Source organism: Mesocricetus auratus, unplaced genomic scaffold (assembly GCF_017639785.1).
Source record: "Mesocricetus auratus isolate SY011 unplaced genomic scaffold, BCM_Maur_2.0 Super-Scaffold_100007, whole genome shotgun sequence".
NCBI classification, from domain to species: domain Eukaryota; kingdom Metazoa; phylum Chordata; class Mammalia; order Rodentia; family Cricetidae; genus Mesocricetus; species Mesocricetus auratus.
The window spans coordinates 28736748-28755248 of NW_024429191.1; the positions used below are offsets into that span (position 1 = coordinate 28736748).

Sequence of the window (18501 nt, forward strand, 5' to 3'; positions counted from 1 at the left end):
CTCCAAGAGCATCTGGGTAACCAGCCTGCTGTCCGTCTCCAAGCTTGACTGCTTCAGAAGACTGGCACAGCCCTCAGCACTCATGTGGAAGGAAGGGCTGTTGCTTGTCTGCTTTGGGATGCTCTGTGTCACAGAAGATGGCCACAGAAGGATGCTACTGTGAAGGCTCCCTGATTAAATCTCCCCAGTTTCTCCTGCTCCAGTGTCAGCAGCCCACTCTCAGTGTTATCACCCGTGTAGGGTTATTAGCCAAGCTGAACTTAGAAACTGTTCACTTACCTGAGCAGTGGCAAGCTTTATCTGTTGCCAATGGCACCTGTGAGAAAGCTCTCCTCTTTTTTATTTTATTTTATTTTTAAGTTTAAATTTAGATTAGAAACAAGGTTGCTTCACAAGTCAGTTCAAGGTCCCTCTCCCTTTCCCTCCCCTCCTTCCGTGCCCTCCCCCTAAACCCTCCATTATCCCCTCATTTCCCCAGGGAGGGTGAGGCCCTCCATGGGGGTGTCCACAGTCGGTCATTTCATCTAGGGCAGGGCCTAGACCCTCCCCCAAGAGTTCAGGGTGAGAGTGTGTCTCACATTGTTGGATGGGAGTCCAAAGTCTGTGTGTATACTCCGGATGAGTACTGATCTAGAAAGCTCTCCTCTTAAGAAAGCTCTTTGCAAACCAGTGAGGGCAGTGATTGTGGAATGATCTAAACCTGGAGCTCACACTCAGGATGTTCAGGAAGAAAAGAGATGACCCGTAGAGTGCTGGTGTCCCAGGAAGAACTGCGTAAAGAAATGAGGAACACTAGGGATGGACAGCCTGGTATTCCCCAAGTTACTTTATCATCCCTGGTCACCCAATACCCTTGCTGTTTACACTTCTTGCTGGATATGAGCTCAATTTATACAAACCAACTTACAAATAGAGTTGGTTTCAGTTTCTATTCCTAGAAATGGCAGGTTTGCATGAAACAATGGGGAAGTTCTTTAGAGGATATTGCAGATATGTAAAGCCGTTTGAAGTTGGCCTTACTACATCTGTGCCCTGGGCACGCATGGGGTTCTTTGTCAGTGTCTTGACTTCTTTATAGATTTACCAGTCTGACTTAACTTTTGGTTTTAATAAATTTGAGGCTTTTAATTAAAGCTTTTATTTTTTTTAATTATTAATTAAAGCTTTTAAATAAACCAGTACCAAATCAGAGAGTGTTCTCTAGGCAACACCCTGGCTATAGTTAGCCAATGGATTGCAAGTGGAAAAAAATCCACCAAGTTATAATTTTGGGGAGCCTCATTAACTTGTATGCCTGCCAGGGTGTTTGCAAAGTTTAATCTTTTAACAGACATCCTGCAGATACTTTACCATGCAAGCAAACAAGCATTTCAAAAAAAGCAGATCAAGGCATTAGTCTGTTTAATCTGTGACCAAGTACCTTGTAGGAATACCTTAGGCTGTGAAATGTTCAATGGTTAGCTTTTTATTCTAAAGAGCAGTCTAACTACACCAGTAAGAGGTCTGTCTGGGGCCAACTCACAGGGTACATTAAAGGTAGGCAAGGTAGAAGCTACTTCCTCATGGGTTATACAAGCTAAAAAGGACTTTGTTTTTACATGCCTAACACAGTAAATTCATCCTCTAAACATAATGTTCAGCATCACATTTCCAAACCGGTGAGTCCTGGCTGTGAGATGGCTTCAGAGCCTCACAGCGGCCTTGTCCACTGAGACCTTGTCCAGGGTGATTGTTCTGTATCTACTTGCTTGTTTGCTGTGATCTCAGCTGCTGGCAGTCTTCATACAAGAAAACACAGGAGCAACGAAGAACGGATGGTCAGAACCCTAATCCTGAATCACGTGTGTCAGTGTAGAAGTGTGTCTGACCCAGGTGATGGTGGAGAATGGGATTTCCTAGCACCCTGGAGTCAGTTGAACAGACAGGGAACTTCTACTGGAATCAGAGACTGGGTGTCCTGGCCGTGTCAGGGAAGGCCCAACGACTATGTGATATTCCCAAAAAGGATTGGAGGCAGATTTTCCCAATGCAAGGTAATATAGTGAGCATGGGGGGAGGGGTTATGTTGCTCTCAGAGGTGGAGGACAGCTCTGCAGTCATAGCCACTTCCTCATCCAGAGGACTTCAGGTTCTCCCTAGGTATTCATAAGAAGAGCTTGACAGCAGAGTGGAGCCTGGGCCTCATTCAGCCTGAGCTGTTAACATTCTGTTTCAGGGTTCAGTTCATGCTTTGGGAGACTGGCAGGCTGTTCCTGTGTCCTGCTTTCCTTATGTGGTGGCAGCATCAGGTGTCTGGGAAGACAGCAGTTAGGGGAGACATGCAGAGATCTGTATCTCAGTGAGTCCAGCTTCCCAGCTCAGCCAGTAGTGCAAAGGCAACATCTCCCCTTATCTCAGAGTCAGTGTTTGTTTCCCCTTTATGCTCTTGGGTAGCGGCCCTCCTTGGTAGGGCAGAATATAATGAACAGGACATCAGGAAACCAAGTTTGTTGTGCAGGACACAATATGCAGACACAGAAGACAAGCAGAGTCCACTCATTCTGTTCCTGAAGCTGTGGTTTGTTAAATCAGTGGGAGTTATAGCCCTGAGTTGTATCTCTTCAATGTGCACAGGCCTGTGTGTTACCTGCACACAGTTAAAGGATTAGGATCGGTGTGTGTGAGTCATCTCCTTGTGGAAGGAAATGGGACTGCTCTGTGCATAAGTTATCACCTTCTTTCCTTTAAAAAATATTTTATAGCTAATCCATGTCCTGTTCCCTTCAGCCACTGTTCTAAAAATTCATCAGGTGTGGATCTGTCTTGCACACAGTTGAAATCTGACTTATCACTCCTCCTTTGTGTGCTACTGCTCTTAGAGTCTCTGAAATTTCTCAGGGATGTGGGAGCCACCACAGAAGATCCATAATGAGGAGGATTTTTCAAAGCCCTAGAAAGTCCTGTCTCATGTCCTATACTCCCCCACTTTAAAAAAAATTGTGCCCCATTATTTGGTGCTACTTCCTAAATGGTTTGTGATTTCTTCATTCTTCATGTTACCTCATTAGTTATAAGAAGACAGCCGTTACTTTGTGTTTTATGAAAGAAAAAAAAAATCCAGAGCACAGAAATATCCGTTTGTGAGAACATATTTCCGTACTGCTCTTGGAGGACTGACACCTGGGCAGTGGACCTTGGAGAGCAGAGGCAAGAGACTGTGGTATCAGAATCCCAGACAGTGTGCTCACAGGGGTGGGGGAGGGTGGGGAGAGCTGAGAGCTGAGACCTGAGTCTCCCTCAGGTGAGGCTTATCTCAGTATTACTTTGAGTGCTGTTCTGTGAGCCCTTGATCTTTTTCCTTCATTCACCTCCATACATTCCAGCATCATCTCTTCCTTCCACATGCTGCCTGCTTACCTGATGCCAGCTGGAAGCACCTCAACAGATGCTGGTGAGGCTATCTACACAGGTCACATAAATTCACTTATACATGACATGATTTATGCCATACATCAGAATACTGCCGTCTCTCTGCTATCAACTCTAACAAGTGGATCATCTTTCACTCCTTATTCTCCCCACCTCTGCTCCATCAGCAAACCCTGGGAATTGACACCTCCAAACATTCAGGATCACATCCATATATCTATAGATCTCAGCTCTGTGTCAATCTCTCTTTCAGCTCTCCCAGGGCCTGGGAATCCATCATGGCAGGACCCAGACCCCAGGGATCCTCAACCTAACAGGATGCTTCCTTCCAGTATTGAATTTTGATTCTATACACCTTTATGTGATAGTTTGAAAGAAGCTGACCCTCAATGGGAGCGGTACGATTAGTACCTGTGGCCTTATTTGAGGAAGTGTGTAACTGTGGGGGCCAGCTTTGAGATCTTTTTCTCCAGCTTCCCTCAGTATGACAGTTAGTCAACTTCTTGTTGCCTGCAAGATGTAGCTCTTGAAGCCCCAGCACCACATCTGCCTTCATGTTGCTCTGCTGCCCATCATGATGATACTGGACTCAACCTCAGAAAGTGTAAGTGAGCTCTCCCAATTTAACATTTTTCTTATTGCAGTTGCTGGGGCCCTCTTGGGCATATACCCAAAGGAAGTTCAAGAGTTCCACAAGGACACTTCATCATCAATGTTCCTAGCAGCATTAAGAGCCAGAACCTGGAAACAACCTAGATGCCCACTAACCAAAGGATGGATGAGGGAAATGGTAAATGTACACAAAGGAGTATCAATCACGTGTGAAGTTGGATGACCTCATGAAAATTTTCAGGCAAATGGATGGAACTAGAAAAGAAAAGCCAACCAGAGTGAGGTAACCCAGACTCAGAAAGACAGGCATGGCATGAATTCACTCATAAGTTGATATTAGATGTAAAGCGGAGGATAACCAGATTACAAACCACAGCTCTAGAGAAGCTAGGTAACAAAGAGGACCCTAATGGGGAAGCATGATATCCCTGGGAAGGGAATTCAGTTGAGATCTACAGGCCAAAGAGGGCCATAATGGGTGGTAAGAGGGAGGGGTGAGGGCATGAGAACATGAGGGAACAGGATGGTCTTGGGGGGAGGTATGTAGTGGAAGAGTGGTGAAAGTGATATCTTAATAGAGAGAGCCACTATGGGGGTGGGGAGAAACCTGTTGCTAGAGTAATTCCCAAGAATCCACAAGGTTGACCCCAGGTAAGGCTCCATGGAATAGTGCAGAGGGTAATTGAACTAGCTTTCCCCTGTAATCTGATTGGTGTATACCCCAACATTCATCATAGAGTCTTCATCCAGTAATTGATGACACAGAGATCCACAACCAAGAACCAGGCCCAGCTCCAGGAATCCAGTTGAAGAGAGGGAAGAGGGAACATATAAGCAAGCAAGCTGAAGATCATGAAAGAGAAATCTACAGAAAGAGCGTATCATGCTAATGGAGACTCATCAAGGGTAGACTGACAGTGTTATAGACTCCAGGGGACTGAAGTAGGCCCTGCATAGGTGGGAGACTATTGTGAAGCTTGGACTATCAGAGGGGCCCCTGGCAGTAGGGCTGTGATACAAACCTGGTACAGGAGATAACTTGTTGGTGGCAATTCCCTATGGTGGGAAGGCATGCTCAGACTTAGTGCATGGGAGAGGGGCTTGACCCTGTCCCAACCTGTTGTGTTAGACTTTGTTGACTTCTCATGGGAGCCCTTACCCTTGAGGCAGAGTGGACTCTGAGTGGATGGAGAGTAGGTAAGGAGGAGGGCTGGGAGGAAGAACTGTGGTTGGATTGTCAAATGAAATTTAAAGGAATGAATATATTATAAAAAAGTTACCATGGTCCTGGTGTCTCTTCACAGCAATAGAAAACCCTAAGACACTTTAATATTTTCTTTGTTCTTTTTATAGACTGAGATGTCATTACTCACAATCTTTGTGTCTTATTGCTGGAACTTCATCAAACTGAACGTCACAGAACTTTCCTTATTCTTTCCAATCTTGAGTCCTCTAAATATCTTCATTCAGAAGGTAGAACATATTCAATCCTTATGTGTGGCCCTCAGAAGCAGAGTTTGAAAGTCTATACTCTCATTGTTCTCAGAGACATAATCATATGTCTGGATGTCCAGAAAACACAGGTGTGGTTATGGAATGGCTCATCGCTCTTTTAACCGAGCTCAGTGCTCTACGGGGTCTGTCAAAGACAGACATGACACAGAAAATGCAGTACGAGGAGCTGGGCAGTGATTGAGTTCTATGTGACATGTATGGAGGGAAAGTTGGATAAGAGAGTCAGTGGTTGACTTGAGAGTCTTCCAACCACCTGTTTCTGTCTTTCACTATCCAGAGTACTCAAATTAAAATTTTCTCTTCCTTCAGTCATTTCTGTCCATCCTGAGACAGCCTCCTCCCATGTTCCTGGCAACAAACCCTGAGCTGCACCCATGCTGAGACTGTCTTTCCTTTGATTCCACTGCATTCCTTTGCTTTATGTTGTTTTCGTTTTAGGGCTTTTGCTGTCGTTTTAATTGTTGAGTGTAGAAGCCACAGCCTTGTCCATGCTAGGTAAATTCCCTGCCGTGAGGTCACCTCTGAGGCCCACAGTGTTGTGTAACTCGGCCTCTGCACTTATGTGCTAAACCCCACTTATTGCTAATCCCCCACATTGCTGTGGGGAAACCTGTGGTAGAAGACTGTGAACTTCTGGTGATCCATGGGTTGGGGCAGAGTGCAGGATGTCCTTTCCACCAGGCATTCTTCTAGAAAGAGTAACATAAGCAATGTTAAATGAATGCAATGAAAATTAGGAAATGAAGAGAATGCCTTGGCATGCCCATTGTATCTCTTTGGGAAAGGCAAAAGACTTGGGAGGGATATTTTTGGCTCCTTTCAGGAAACCAAAGACAAGACATAACACCAGTTGTATTCCATGAATGTCCTTGCATTTACTTAAACCAACTGTAAATGTTTTGCTTTAATAATAAAAATGAAAAGTGGTTTGTTTTTGTCACTGTTTAGCTCAGATGCCTGGAGTCCCTAGTACCTCACTGTCTTTGGAATATCTTTCGATCCAGAGACTTAGACTCACTGGTCACAGGGTGAGTTAACAGTGTCCCCTAGGGGCTTGGTAATAGAGGTGGAGATTAGATGGTTGGTGCTGGGTGGCCAGGGAGTGGTTTGCATAGTTCTCTATCCTCAGTAGCTGTCACTGTTCTCTAACCACAGTTGGTGCTGGTATGTCCTCTGGCTTGTTATTGTCAGCTGGGGTGGGCAGCAGTGACTGGCAGCAGGTGGCATGCTATTTAGATTTGACCCGTCAGCTGGATTAGTTTCTGCCATGGCACTTGTTTGTGCCATGCAGAACTGGCCTGGGAAGGCAGGGTCAGACACACTGATGAACTATGAGGAGCCTGGGGTCTGTGCCTGGTGGTGCAGTTTGGGGAAAGTGATGGCCTGTGCTCAGTGGCGCAGGTAACCCCAGCAGTGTTTTAGGGCGGGGGTAGGCATCGGCTGAAGGCAGCTGTGGAAATGCTTCAGAAAAGAGCGGAACACAGGAAAGCAGGCTGGGTGGGGCAGCGGGAAGGAAGACTGAGCTCTCCACTTGTTGATAACGCCCTGTGTGGACTCCAGATATTTCCGTTTCCCTTAATGTATATTAAAAATATTTCAAGGATAAACATTAAGGAGAACCACAGGCAACAATAACACAGCACCACTGTCTACTTCCTGGCTCAAAAGGCCCTCACCGCCTCTCCTCCCTGCCTCTTCTTCTGATGTTCTCTCTTTCCCTCCTCTGGAGTCCACCAGGGAAATCCATGATCTACTGCCTACTGCAGCCAGCTGAATGTAAACCCTGCCTCTCAAACCAATGCCCAACTCCATTGGAAATCAGATCACACACACACACACACACACACACACACACACACACAAATCTAGTAACACTGTCCTGGGTAGTCTGGCCTGTCTATTTTTTTAATAGCACATATTCTGTCTTTTAATATATTTTTATTTAATTTGGAAACAATATTATTTCACATATCAATCCCAGTTCTCTCTCCCTTCCTTCCATTCTCCCATGCATAGTACTGACCCACCCATCCCATCCCCCAGGGAGGCTGAGGCCTTCCATGCAGTATCATTAAAGTCTGTCACATCATTTGGAGCAGGACTAGGCCCTCCCCTGTGTATCTAAGCTGAGAGAGTATCCTTCCATGGGAAATGGGCTCCCAAAGTCTGTTCCTGCACTAGGGATAAGTACTGGTTCTGCTATCACAGGCCCCTTAAACTGCCCAGTCCTCCTAACTGACACCAACGTTTAGGGGGCCTGGTTTGGTCCTATGCTGTTCCCCAGCTGTCAGACTGTGGTCCGTGAGCTCCCACTTGCTCAGGTCAGCTGTTTCTGTGGGTTTCCCCAGCACTGCCTTGACCATTTTGCTCATCCCTCTTCCTTCTCTACAAGTGGATTCCAGGAGTTCAGCTCAGTGTTTAGCTGTGGCTCTCTGCTTCTGCTTCCACCATCTACTGGATGAAGGCTCTAGGATGGCATTTAGGGTATTCATTAATCTCATTATAGGGGAAGGGCATTTATGGTAGCCTCTCCACTATTGCTTAGATTCCTGGTTGGGCTCATCCTTGTGTATCTCTGGACATTTCCCTAGTGCCAGCTTTCTCTTTAAGGTATAATGGCTCCCTGTATTAAGGTATGTCTTTTCTTGCTCTCTCTATTCTTCCCCTGACTCAATCTTCCTGATCCCTCATGTTCTCCTGCCCAATTCTCTTCTCACCCTTTCTCCTACTACCTTTTGTGTCCCCACCCTTCCCAATTTGCTCGAGATCTTGTCTCCAGGTGACCATGCATGTGTCACTTAGGGTCCTCCTTGTTTCCTAGCTTCTCTAGAGGTGTGGATTGTAGGTTGGTAGTCGTTTGCCCTGTATCTAATATCCATATATGAGTGTGTCCATACCATGGTTGTCTTACTGTGTCTGGGTTAGGTCACTCAGGATGGTTTCTTCTAGTTCCATCCATTTGCCTGTGAATTTCAAGAATTCATTGTTTTTTGTTCCACTGAGAAGTACTCCATTGTGTAAGTGTATCCCATTTTCTTTATCCGTTCTTCGGGTGAGGGCATCTAGGTAGCTTCCAGGTTCTGGCTATTACAAACAATGCTGCTATGAACGAAGTTGATAAGATGTCTTTGTGGTATGAATGTGAATCCTTTGGGTATATGCCTAAGAGTGGAGTTGCTGGATCTTGAAGTAGATGATTCCCATTTTCCTGAAAAACCAATATACTGATTTCCAAAGTGACTGTACAAGTTTGTACTCCTACAAACACTGAAGGAGTGTTCCCCTTTCTCCACATTCTCCTCACCAGCATGAAGTGTCATTGATGTTTTTTATTTTAGTCATTCTGGCAGTTACAAGATTGTATTTCAGAATTCTTTTGAGTTGCATTTCCCTGATGGCTAAGGATGTTAAGTGTCTTTTAGCCAGTTTACAATCCTCTATTGAGAATTCTCTATTTAGTTCTATTCCCTACTTTTTAATTGGATCTTTTAGTGTTTTGGTAACTAGCTTCTTAGGGTCTTTGTATATTTTGGAAATAAGCCCTCTATCAAATGTGGGATTGGTGATGATTTTTACCATTCTGTGGGCTGCTGTTTTGTCTTGTTGACTGTGTCCTTTGCCTTACAGAAGCTTCTCAGTTTCAGGAGGTCCCATTTATTAATTGTGGATGTGAGTCTCTGTGCTACTGATGTTATGTTCAGAAATTGGTCTCCTGTACCAATTCATTCAAGGGTTCCTCCCACATTCTCTTCTACGACGTTAAGTGTGGCTGGGTTTTTGTTGAGGTCTGTGATCCACTTGGACTTTAGTTTTATGCATTGTGATATAAATGGATCTATCTGCAGTCTTCTACATGACAGCATCCAGCTATTCCAGAACCATTGGTTGAAGATGCTTTCTTTTTTTCCATTGTATAATTTTAGCTTTTTTGTCAAAAATCAGGTGTTAGTAGGTGTGTGGATTGATATCATGGTTTTCAATTCAGTTCAGTTGGTCTCCCTCTCTGTTTTTCTGTCAATAGAAAGTTGTTTTCACTACTATAGCTCTATAGTAGTGCTTGAAGTCAGGGATGGTGATACAAATTGGAAAGGAAGAAGCCAAACTTTCACTATTTACAGGTGATATGAAGGTTTACATAAGTAATCTGAAAAATTTTACCAGGTAACTCTTACAGCTGATAAACACCCTCAGCAAAGTGGCAAGAGACAAGATTAACTTAAAAAAATCAGTAGCCCTCATATATATATATATATATATATATATATATATATATATATATAGAGAGAGAGAGAGAGAGAGAGAGAGAGACAATAAATGGGCTGAGAAAGAAATCAGAGAAGCATTACCCTTTACAATAGCCACAAACAACATAAAATATCTTGGGTTTAACTTTAACCAAACAAGGGAGGGCCTGTCTGACAAGAACTTTGAGTCTTTAAAGAAAGAAATTAAAGAACATACCAGAAAATGGAAAGATCTCCCACACTCTTGGATAGGTAGAATCAACATAATAAAAATGGCAATCTTACCTAAAGCAATATATATATTCAATGCAATACCCATCAAAATCCCAGCACAATTCTTCACAGACTTTAAAAGAACACTACTCAACTTTATACAGAAAAACAAAAAATCCAGGATAGCCAAAACAACCCTGCACCACAAAGAAACTTCGGGTAGGGCCTGCCTCTTTGTAGTATGCAGGACCACTATTCCAAGATTACATTACCCAGCATGAGCTGGACCTACCTATATTAACTATTAAGTAAGAACATTTATGCTGGATGTTGTCACATATGACTTCGATTGCAGCACATGGAAGCATTAGCAGGTAAATCTATGTGAGTTTGAGGCCAGTGTGGTTTAAATAGTGAGTTCTAGGACAGTCATAGTTACATAGGGAAACCCTCTCTCAAAAACAAAAACAACAACAAAAGAAAAGAAAAGAAGGAAGTAATGGAGAGAAGGAAAGAGGGAGAGAAAAGAGAGAAAGAAAGGAATGAAAGGAGGAAGAAAGAGAGATAGAGAGGGAGAGAGACACACACATACACACAGAGACAGACAGAGAAAGAAAAAGAAAGAAAGAAAGAATGTAGTATAGACTACCCTTCTGGCCAATCTTATGGAGTCATTTGCTCAATTGTGGTTTCCTCTTTTCAAATGGTTCTAGCTTGTGTCTAGTTGACACAAAACTAATCAGTGTACACCCACTCACACTAGAGCTGGCCTAGCATTTCCCTGTCTTTTTGAGTCTTGTTTCTCAACACGACTCAAAATGTTTGGCTGCTGGGAATAATTAGTGGTCATTTAGTCTTTGGAATGGAATTCCCATGCTTAGACCTTAACACACGTAACTACTACACACACCTGCTGTGGGTCACACACAGCTGGAATCATCCAGGAACCTGATTTGAGAGCAGTCCTTTTCTGGTAGAAATGAAGGAAGCATAAGTAAGTGCACAATGCATGCCACAACCTTGTCCATTTTCGTGTGATGGCACTGTAGTGGCCCCCCATGAATTGTCTCTCTGTTGCCCTTTGCCTCATGTGTTTGCCAGTGTTTTCCTCATATAACTTTGATTATTAGCAGCTTTCCACAGCATGTCACTATCCTATGAAGGTGCAGGATTTGAGCTCTTACACCCACACACATTAAATGCAGAGTTCCATGAGAATCTATGTGTAGTGTGCCATCTGTTACATAGGAACACCTAGCTATACACAGGTAGACACATATACCAGCTCATAGATATGCATGCGTGAGCACGCGCGCGCGCGCACACACACACACACACACACACATGCACAGAGAATGTGCACACAACTGTCACAGCTTTACTTTGTATCCAAGATGAAAAGGTCACCTGACAGTTGCTTTGCAACTAAAGAGAGAGTCACAGTGTCCCTCTTAGACACTTGAAGGTGTTTTAGCCCTGAATTAAGTACATTTGGTTTTTCTGAGACATTGACACCTACAGTTCACTCATGCTTCACTTTTCCCACTGTTCCATGGACCTTCCACCCTGGTGCTCCGTGAAAAACTCTTCACTTGTTTCCTGCCAATGAGACAAAAATAGATGGTGTTCTTTCTCCCCCTTTCACTCAACATAGTATCTTCATGGTCTTCATGGTGTATTTGTGACATGGTGCATTATCATTGAATCATGGCTTCAGTTATCTGGAAGTCGGACACTGTACTCATTTTTCAGTTTCTAGAGCTACATTTTGACTTCTACAAAGAAACCAAGGAAGAGCTGTGGTTAGTTCTCAGACAGGAATCCATCAATTACGTTACAGTCTGTGTATGGGAGAAGACAGGATCACTGTGAACCTTCAGACACCAGAAATAGAACCCACAGTCCATGGTACCAACCTCCCACTATGTGCACTCACCCATCCCTTCAAATCTAGAATAAACTTTAACCACAGAGAGCTGAAAAACTCACAGTTTGCATTACGTTAGTGATCTGTCCTTCATATCTGGTAACATGTGCTTGAGCAATGCAGGATCCCCTACTGTAAACAGAACCCAAACCATCTCATGTGGAGAGACAGACTTCACCAGGAGCAGAGCATGTCAGCAGCTCACAGCTTTCTCTCCAACATGGCAGCAAAAGACTTTCTGCATGATGATTAATGTGGAAATGCAGAAATAGGTTAAATACGGTTCTACCATAAGGCACTGGGAGTGTTTTACACAGCAAGGCAGGAGTATCCACTACAGAGTGATGGGTTGGGGCCAGTGGTCCATGTGCTCACTTTCAGACTGAGATCACAGTGCACGTGTGTGAAACCTCTGCAGTAGGACACAGAGGCAAGAAAAAAGCCACCAGGTGCACACTGGTCAGTAGAAACCACCAAAGTTTAGAAATAATCAAACAGAAACAAAAGAATCTAGTGCGACAATAGAAAAAGAATTAGAAAGAGAAGGTATTAACTCATGTTCTCTCATAAGAGGAGGGCAATAGGGAGGGATAACTAATACTAGGGATCTTTCAAAAAGGCACAGACAATCTATTAGTATAGAAGTTCTAAATGTAAAAATGGGAACAAATGGAGAGACTCTACAAAGAAGGGGCAGTGTTTCTCCCAGAAACCATAGAACACCAAATAAAAAATCTCAGTGTGGAACCTGTTTAGAGTTGTTGGTCTGGAATCCCATAGACCCCTAAACATTACAGGTTGCTGAAGGCACCACACAGCTGAGTCATAGAACATGGTGAAATCAAGCTGGCAATGACCCTGAAGTCTCCTCCCTCCTGGTTGGCTGTCTTAGACATGTAAGTCTCAATGCATACTGTTGTAGAACAGTAACCAGTAGTATCACCCAGCTGTGAATCCTGCAAATTACACTAATGAATGCTACACCAAGATGTACCAACTGGTGCAGCAAACATTATGGGAGTAACCTTAGTGATATTGTGTTTATGATACAATAAATAAAGCTTACCTGAAGATCAGAGTGAAAAGCTAGGCACACTAGTTAGCTATAGTGCCAGGCAGTGGTCCCACACATCCTTAATCCCAGCAGCCACACTAGGTAACCATAGAGGCTGGGCAGAGGTGGTGCAGGCCTTTAATCCCAGATCTTGGGAGGCAGAGGCAGATGGATCTCTGTGAACTCAAGGCCACCCTGGGCTACACGAGATTGATTCGGCCTAAAAGAGAAACAGAGATCACACCTTTGATTCCAGCACTTGGGATCAAATGCCTTTAATCCCAGCACTAGGGAGGTGGAGACAGAAGTGCTATGACTTCATTGAGTGAGGAACTTTAGGTGGGAGGAGACAGGAGTTCGGGGCAGCCTGAGGCAGTCAGTCTGGCAGTCAGTCTGAGACAGCAGTCTGAGCAGTATACAGTCTAGGCAGTCAGTCTAAGGATGCAGTCTGAGAAAGCAGTCTGAGGGCAGGATTGAAGTTTTTGGTTTGAGCCTTGGTAGAAGCAAGAAATGCCTAGTGGTTGGCTGCATTGCTTCTCTGATCCTTCAGCTTTCACCCCCTGATATCTGTCTCCAGGTTTTTATTATTATGAACAATTAAGTTGTACTATAGTAACCAGTAACTTTCTGATTAGTTTTAAAGCTTGTGTCACAAGAGCAGACTCATGTCTAATACTGTTAACTGGGCTAAAAACCTATAACTGGTTAGGACATAGACCCTTTTGGGAGAGCCTAATGCTATTATTCTGTTAACTGGACATAGTATTAAGTTGCTGCTAAGTTTTCATGTTTGTACTCATAGATTAATACACCTCCCCTCTTATCAGAGAGGTTTGTTTTACAGTAGTTGTTGATTCATAGAAACAATAACATTCAGAGATTAAGAAATTGTGAAATGCTCAGGTCTAAATGGTAATTCTACAGCACACACCATTCCCCATGGCTGAGAGATATCGCAGAAGAGTGGGGAGAGTCATTGTAAGAGCTGGAGGCAGTGAACATCTGACAGTATTTGCTGGACATGGTATGAATGTTGCAAACATGAAGTCTTATTGAGGGCAAGGAGCACATGGGATGGTGAGCAGAAGGCCTGCAGGGAGGGCAAGCAGCAGGGAAGGAAGACACATGGGATCTCTTTCCATTTTCTTGTGCACTCATAAAAGTTGTCAAGATTCTGGATAATGTTAGGATTCTGAAAGCTGTTAGGCAGGTTTTTAGATCGATTATGTAGTGGATATAGAGGCCAAGCCTGGATACTGTAGTGAAATTTGATGTCTGAGTATTGTAGCCACTGGAGTTCTGGAGGAGACATCCAAAGGGTGAGTCAGTCAGAATGGAGGGGGGCAGAAACCATCACTCTTGATGGCAGTGGGTCAAAGTTGAGAGACCAGGTGTCTGTGTGTGTATTGAGAGGCCAATCTGAGGGTGAAAGGTGGAGAGACCAGGTGTCCATGTGATATATCAAGATAATCTCTCATAGGGTTCTCAGCCCATCTCACATTCTGTCTTACTATCAGAAAATCCACAATAGACATGAATGGTCAACAGGGAAGTGGTACAAAGCAGTTATCAACATCTTCCCCTCCTGGCCAATTTCAAATGTGTGCAGTACCAACTATGCCCCTGGGAGAGGCAGAAAATCATTGAAGCAGGTTTTTTTGGTTTTGGTTTTGGTTTTTTCAAAGAGTGAAATTACAAGGAGAGACTGTTTATAATCAGATTTTCAGTTATCAATCAAATAGTGTGAATTTCCAATTCACTCACATTGGCTAGGGAAGGATATGAAATAGATGTCTTTATTTATGTGGACCAAGAGGATCTACAGATGTGATGAGTCTTCTTAACCAAGCTCCTCCTGGACGGAGCTTGGCTAATGATCACAGTCCTCACCTGTTGTGTGGCTCCTTCCTCTTAGAGAGGTGTGCTTGTCTACACAGTGTTGGGCACCTGATGTCCCTGTATCAAGACCCCTCAAATTAATGTGTCAAAGCAGACCTGACTGTGAGAATGCAGAAGTGTGTGAAGACTTTCACAGGGGTAAAAGACCCAGGATTCATTTGACTACAAAATCACAAATCAAGTCCTTATTATCATGGGTGTTTTTCACATATGAGTTTATTGGAAGTGAGGTTTCCTCATGCATTTGCACAATGTTGGTGACTCTACTTATCCTACTGCTATAGCACACTTGAGCTCTTGCCACAATAATCTTCAGGCTCAGGACGAGGAAAAGGATGAACTCTCTGGCTCTCCACAGACAAGGTTTTTTACTCGGGAGTAGGTTAGGAGTCAGTGTCCAAAGCAAGGCCAGACATAAACACCGATTGGAGTTTGTGTCTCATTTCCCATCATTCCCAGTAGTCAGGGGTCTTTTCCAAAAGATCTTCCCTATTAAGAAGTGTTATGGCATCATTTGCTGCAGTTTCAAGAAAGAGATTCTGCAGATAGTAAGTCTTTCTGTAGTAAATACAACTGGTCCACCAGTAACTGAGGAAATGTGCTGGATATATTTCCATAGTTTGTCTTCCAAGGGCACATTGCTGTCTTCCTCAAACAAATGGGGAAACCGAAGGTAGTCCTTGAGTTCATCCATGGACATGTTAAAATCTTGAGCAATGTTTTCCAATGAGGCATCATCCAGCCCAAAGTAAGACCTATAGTGATTGAATGTTTCATTCAGATCCTCTAAATCATCCCTTATCATGCCAACCAATGGAATGGTGGTCAATGCTCCAGCCTTCAGGGCCTCTAGGAAGACTTTCTGCTTCAGGGAATCTCTCTTAAGGTTAATGGTGGTCTCAGTGACACTGTTTAAGGACAGTGTGAAGACATGTCGCTGTGGGCTGGCAGATCTATTAGCAGTTTTGTTTGCAGGTTTGAAAAATAGAAAAACTTATGAACAGATCACATATGATCTGTGGAACACCATGAAATATATTGGGTTAGAAGGAGAAGAACTCCATTCCAACAGCATAGAAAACATTCTCAAACAGTCACAGCAAAAATGCCCACAAATTTAGAGGCAGAAAAGCACATCCATGTAGATACAAGAGGCTTGGAGAACACCAAATACATGGGGCTGAAAAGGGAACTCGTAGAGTCATATTATAACTAAAACCCTGCAAATATGCAGTGCCAAGTGTTCAGCAAACTGCAAGAGAGAAGCATCAAGAACTATAAAAGTGGCCATCAGAGTAGCAACTGACTGAGAGTGGCAGAATCTCTGAAAGCCTCAGTGCTCAACCTGATCTGCCTAAGTAAGACTGTGGTTGTTTCTGATCTAGGCTTTTATCTCCATGGGCAAATGAGGAGCTTACAGGATAGACTCCAAGAACATCTGGATCACCATCCTTCTGTCTGTCTCCAAGCCTGACTGCTTCAGAAGACTCGCACAGCCCTCAGCTGTGGAAGGAAGGGCTGTTGTTTCTCTGCTTTGGGATGCTCTGTGTCACAGAAGATGGCCATAGAAGGAGGCTACCGTGAATGCTCCCTGAGTAAAACTCCCCAATCTCTCCTGTCCCAGTCAGTGCTCCACTCTCAGTGGTATCACCCATGTAGGGTTATTGGTCAAGCTGAACTTAGAAACTCTTCACTTACCTCAGCAGTGGCGAGCTTGATCTGAGAATGTTCTCGTCTTAGGAAAGCTCTTTGCACTATAGTGAAGAGAGTGACTGTGGAATGATCTAAACCTGGAGCTCACACTCAGGATGTTCAGGAAGAAAACAGGTGAGGTGTGCAGTGCTGAGGTTCTCAGAAGAACTGCATAAAGAAAGGAGGAGCACTAGGGATGGACAGCCTGATCCCAGTTACTTTATCCTTCCTGTTCTACACTTTTCTGGCTGGATCTGAGCTCTAATTATGCTAACTCTCCATGGAAGGGCTGCTGTCAGAATTGGTTTCAGTTTCTATTCCTAGAAATGTCTGCTTTGCATGAAACAGCAGGGAGATCCTTTAGACAAGGTCACAGATGGGTCAAGCTATTTGAGGCTGCTCTTACTAAGTCTCTGGAGTGACCATCATAGCACAATTCATTGTAGAAACTCCGGGTCTGACCTGATGTTCTCCCTTACCCAATGGAGACTGCTAACTCAGGTGATAGCAACTAGCCCTATGCAAGATATCCTTCTGTTGTGGTTTCTGGGTCATTTAGAGATTTAACAGTCTGTCTTAATTTTTAGTTTTAATAAACTAGATAGTTCTAATTAAAAAGACACCAGCCAGAAACAAACCAGAGAGAGTGCTCTACGTAAGGCCCTGGCTATTGTTAGACAAAGGACTATAAAGGGAAAAAAACCCACAAAATTCTAATTTTGGGAAGCCAGATTAGCAAAGGAATCAAGACCCTGTTGGTGAAACCCACAGAGGCAGCTGACCTAAACAAGGGGGAACTCATGGACCCCAGACTGATGACTGAGACACCAGCATGGGACTGATCCAGACACCATGACCAAAAGCATCCTGGGGAAGAAAGGGTTTATTTCAGTTTATATTGAGTGCCACATTATTGAGAGAAGCCAGTTCCTCAAGGCAGAAACCCGGTGGCAGGAACTGAAGCAGAAGCCATCAAGGAGTGCTACCTACTGGCTAGTTCTCTCCTGGGTTTCTTGGCCTATCTTTTTATAGCACCTTGGACTACCAGTCTAGGAGTGGTCCACCATGAGCTGGACCATCTGTATAAATCATTAAATAAGAAAATGCATGCCAGGTGTTATGGTGCACGCCTTTAATCCCAGCACTTGGGAGGCAGAGGCAGGTGGATCTCTCTGAGTTTGAAGCCAGTCTGGTCTACACAGTGAGTTCTAGGACAGTCAGAGCTGTGTAGAAAAACACTCTCTCAGTAACAAATCAACAAACAAAAAGAAAAAGGAAGAAAAGAGTTCACTGTACTACTAGCCAGTCTTATGGAGGCATTGGTTCAAGTGTGGGTCCCTCCTTTCAAATAGTTCTAACTTGTGTCAAGTTGTCACAAAACTAGTCAGGGTACACCCACTCACACTAGAGCTGGCCTCAGAATTTTCCTGTCTTTTGGGTCTTGTTTTTTGAAAACTGGCTGTTGGGAATAATTAGTGATCATTTAATGTTTGGAATGAGAATTCCCATGCTTAAACCTTGACACACGTATGTAGGTGCCACACACACCTGCTTTGGGTCACACACAGCTGGAACCATCCAGGACCCTGCTTTAAAAGCAGTCCTTTTCTGGTAAATCGCCAATTGATAGTGGAAATAAAGGGAACATAGGTAAGTGCAGAATGCACAGCACAAGTCTGTTTTCCTGTGATGTCACTGCAATGTCCCCACGTGGATGGTCTCTCTGTTGCCCTTTCCCCTATGTGTTTGCCAATGTTTTCCTCATATACCTTTGATTATTAACAACTTTCCACAGCACGTCTCTATCCTATGAAAGTGCTGGATTTGTGCTCTCACACCCACATATGTTAAATACAGACTTTTAAGAGCAACTATGTGTACTTTGTCATCTGATGCAAATGAACACATACCAATACACAGGTAGACACATATACCAG

At 43.8% G+C, this 18501-nt stretch overlaps 1 long non-coding RNA gene across 1 annotated transcript; it reads right to left on the reverse strand.

Annotated features, from left to right (window-relative positions):
• Positions 1 to 15072: 15072 nt before the first annotated feature.
• On the reverse strand, positions 15073 to 16951 carry LOC121141310. The gene is made up of 2 exons (XR_005878184.1): positions 16571 to 16951; positions 15073 to 15627 (listed from the first exon to the last, which is right to left on the reverse strand). It is a non-coding gene; the product is annotated as an uncharacterized LOC121141310 (long non-coding RNA).
• Positions 16952 to 18501: the final 1550 nt, after the last annotated feature.